Raw genomic sequence first — 4,148 nt, 5'->3', positions numbered from 1 at the left:
TTATGCCATGGTATTGAACACCAAGATTTTGGATTCATTACCGGGGATCATTTGAGTTGTGAAAAGTATTGATCACAATTTTGTGCATCAAGTTTTTGGCGCCGTTGCCGGGGATTGTTCGAGTATGGACAACTGACGGTTCATCTTGTTGCTTAGATTAGGTATTTATCTTCAGAGTTCTTAAGAATGAATTCTAGTGTTTCAAGGTGATGTTCTTATCATCACCAAAGCTGATTGATTATCATCAATTTAGCTCTTGAATGCAATGTCCTGCTGAAGCTTGGCTATCCATGTCTAATTCCTTTAGACTAAAGCTTTAGACTAACATTGCATGATTCCTGGAATTCTCATTAAGAATTTTGATACCTTTATTTTCTTTTCCACTTAATTTTCGAAAAATCCAAAAAAAATTTCAAAAAAAAACCAAAAAAATATTTTATGTTTCTTGTTTGAGTCTAGTGTCTAAATTTAAGTTTGGTGTCTTGCATGCATTGTTTATTTGATCTTGGTTCTATTTTCAAGTCAATAGTACAGGGAACTGAAGATTCAGAACATGCAGCAGAGGAATTACACAGAAAAAGCTGGGCGTTCAAAACGCCCAGTGAAGAAGGACAGACTGGTGTTTAAACGCCAGCCAGGGTGCCTGGTTGGGCGTTTAACGCCCAAAAAGGTAGTGCATTAGGCATTAAACGCCAGAATGTGCACCATTCTGGGTGTTTAATGCCAGGATGGCACAAGGGGGAGGATTTTGTTTTCAAATCAATTTTTTTCAAGTTTTCAAAGTTTTTCAAAATCAAATCTTTTTCAAATCATATCTTTTCAATCAAATGTTTTGAAAATCAATTTCTTTCCTTTTTCAAAGATACTTGCTATCAATTAATGATTTGATTCAACATTTCAAGTATGTTGCCTTTTCTGTTGAGAAAGGTTTAATGTTTGAATCATATCTTTTCTTGTTAGGCAAGTCATTAATTTTTAAAATCAAATCTTTTTAAAAATTGTTTTCAAATCATATCTTCTCAATCACACATTTTTTAAAACCAATCATATCTTCTTAACCTCATCTTTTTCAAAATAGTTTTTCAATCAAATCTTTTTGACTTCTAATTTCAAAATCTTTTTCAAAACTCACTTGATTCGTTTTCCACTTTGAGTTTTCGAAAATTATCAATCAATCTTTCAAAATGATTTTAAAAACTTTTTAATTAATTTTCGAAAATTCTCTTCCCCTCTTCCCACATCCTTCTATTTATGGAGTACCACTCCTTCTCAATGCACAATTCGAACTCTATCTGATTAAGTTCGAATTCTTCTACCTCTTTCTTCTATTTTTCTGTTCTTCTGACACCTCAAGGAATCTCTATACTGTGACATAGAGGATTCCATATTTTCTTGTTCTCTTCTCTTGCATATGAGCAGGAGCAGAGACAAAGGCATTCTTGTTGAAGCTGACCCTGAACCTGAAAGGACCTTGAAGCGAAAGCTAAGAGAAGCTAAGGCACAACTCTCTGCAGAGGACCTAACAGAAATCTTCAAAGAAGAAGAACCCATGGCAGCCGAAAACAACAACAATGCCAACAATGCAAGGAAGGTGCTGGGTGACTTTACTGCACCTACTCCCGACTTCTATGGGAGAAGCATCTCTATCCCTGCCATTGGAGCAAACAACTTTGAGCTTAAGCCTCAATTAGTTTCTCTAATGCAACAGAATTGCAAGTTCCATGGACTTCCATTGGAAGATCCTCATCAGTTCTTGGCTGAGTTCTTGCAAATCTGTGACACTCTCAAGACTAATGGGGTTGACCCTGAGGTCTATAGACTTATGCTATTCCCTTTTGCTGTAAGAGACAGAGCTAGGACATGGTTGGATTCACAACCTAAAGAAAGCCTGGACTCATGGGAAAAGCTAGTCAATGCCTTCTTGGCAAAGTTCTTTCAACCTCAAAAATTGAGTAAGCTTAGAGTGGAAGTCCACACCTTCAGACAGAAGGATGGAGAATCCCTCTATGAAGCGTGGGAAAGATACAAATAATTGATCAGAAAATGTCCTTCTGACATGCTTTCTGAATGGAGCATCATAGGTATTTTCTATGATGATCTCTCTGAACTGTCCAAGATGTCTTTGGATAGCTCTGCTGGAGGATCTCTTCATCTGAAGAAGACGCCAACAAAAGCTCAAGAGCTAATTGAAATGGTTGCAAATAACCAATTCATGTACACTTCTGAAAGGAATCCTGTGAACAATGGGACTAATCAGAAGAAAGGAGTTCTTGAGATTGATACTCTGAATGCCATTCTGGCTCAGAACAAGATATTGACTCAACAAGTCAATTTGATCTCTCAAAGTCTGTCTGGAATGCAAAATGCACCAAGCAGTACTAAGGATGCTTCATCTGAAGAAGAAGCCTATGATCCTGAGAACCCTTCAATGGAAGAGGTGAATTACATGGGAGAACCCTATGGAAACACCTATAATTCTTCATGGAGAAATCATCTAAATTTCTCATGGAAAGATCAACAGAGACCTCAACAAGGTTTCAAAAACAATAATGGTGGAAGAAACAGGTTTAGCAATGGCAAGCCTTTTCCATCATCTTCTCAGCAACAGACAGAGAATTCTAAGCAGAACCACTCTGACTTAGCAACCATGGTCTCTGATCTAATCAAAACCACTCAAAGTTTCATGACTGAAACAAGGTCCTCCATTAGGAATTTGGAGGCACAAGTGGGACAGATGAGCAAGAAAATTACTGAACTCCCTCCTAGTACTCTTCCAAGCAATACAGAAGAAAATCCAAAAGGAGAGTGCAAGGCCATCAACATGGCCGAATTTGGAGAGGAAGGAGAGGAAGTGAACGCCACTGAGCAAGACCTCAATGGGCGTGCACTAGCCTCCACTGAGTTCCCCAATGAGGAACCATGGGAATCTGAGGCTCAAAATGAGACCATAGAGATTCCATTAGACTTACTTCTGCCTTTCATGAGCTCTGATGAGTATTCTTCCTCTGAAGAGGATGAGTATGTCAGTGAAGAGCAAGTTGCTAAATACCTTGGAGCAATCATGAAGCTAAATGACAAGTTATTTGGAAATGAGACTTGGGAGAACGAACCTCCTTTGCTCACCAAAGAACTGGATAACTTGCCTAGGCAGAAATTACCTCAAAAGAGACAAGACCCTGGGAAGTTTTCACTACCTTGTACCATAGGCACCATGATCTTCAAGAAGGCTCTGTGTGACTTAGTGTCAAGTTTAAACCTCATGCCTCTTTCTGTAATGGAGAAGCTAGGGATCTTTGAGGTACAAGCTGCAAGAATCTCACTAGAGATGGCAGACAATTCAAGAAAACAAGCTTACGGACTTGTAGAGGATGTTCTGGTGAAAATTGAAGACCATTACATCCCTGCTGATTTCATAGTCCTAGAGACTGGGAAGTGCATGGATGAATCTATCATCCTTGGCAGACCCTTCCTAGCCACAGCAAAGGCTGTGATTGATGTTGATGGAGGTGAACTGATCATTCAAGTGAATGAAGAATCCTTTGTGTTTAAGGCTCAAGGATATCCCTCTGTCACCATGGAGAGGAAGCATGAAGAGCTTCTCTCAAATCAGAGTCAAACAGAGCCCCCACAGTTAAACTCTAAGTTTGGTATTGGGAGGCCACAACCAAACTCTAAGTTTGGTGTTGAACCCCCACATTCAAACTCTAAGTTTGGTGTTGGGAAGGTTCCAACATTGCTCTGAGCATTTGTGAGGCTCCATGAGAGCCCTCTGTCAAGCTACTGACATTAAAGAAGCGCTTGTTGGGAGGCAACCCAATGTTATATTTTATATATTTTCCTTTGTTATTTTATTTTATTTTGTAGGTTGATGATCATGAGAAGTCACAAATTCAATTGAAAAAGCAAAAACAGAATGAAAAACAGGAAGAAAAATAGCACACCCTGGAGGAAGGACCTACTGGCGTTTAAACGCCAGTAAGGCTAGCAGATGGGCGTTTAACGCCCAGTCTGGCACCATTCTGGGCGTTTAACGCCAGAAAGGGGCACCAGACTGGCGTTAAATGCCAGGAAAGGGCAAGAACCTGGCGTTAAACGCCAGAAATGGGCACCAGCCCGGCGTTTAACGCTAGAATTGGCTAAAAATGCAA

The 4,148-nt window shown here is 39.6% G+C and overlaps 1 non-coding gene across 1 annotated transcript; it reads right to left on the bottom strand.

The window, feature by feature from the left end:
* Positions 1 to 1,954: 1,954 nt before the first annotated feature.
* On the bottom strand, positions 1,955 to 2,062 carry LOC130942774 (small nucleolar RNA R71). The gene has a single exon (XR_009071325.1). It is a non-coding gene; the product is annotated as a small nucleolar RNA R71 (small nucleolar RNA).
* Positions 2,063 to 4,148: the final 2,086 nt, after the last annotated feature.

The sequence above is a fragment of the Arachis stenosperma genome, chromosome 7 (assembly GCF_014773155.1).
Source record: "Arachis stenosperma cultivar V10309 chromosome 7, arast.V10309.gnm1.PFL2, whole genome shotgun sequence".
In the NCBI taxonomy this organism is placed as follows: domain Eukaryota; kingdom Viridiplantae; phylum Streptophyta; class Magnoliopsida; order Fabales; family Fabaceae; genus Arachis; species Arachis stenosperma.
This window is presented reverse-complemented; position numbering and strand designations above follow the sequence as displayed.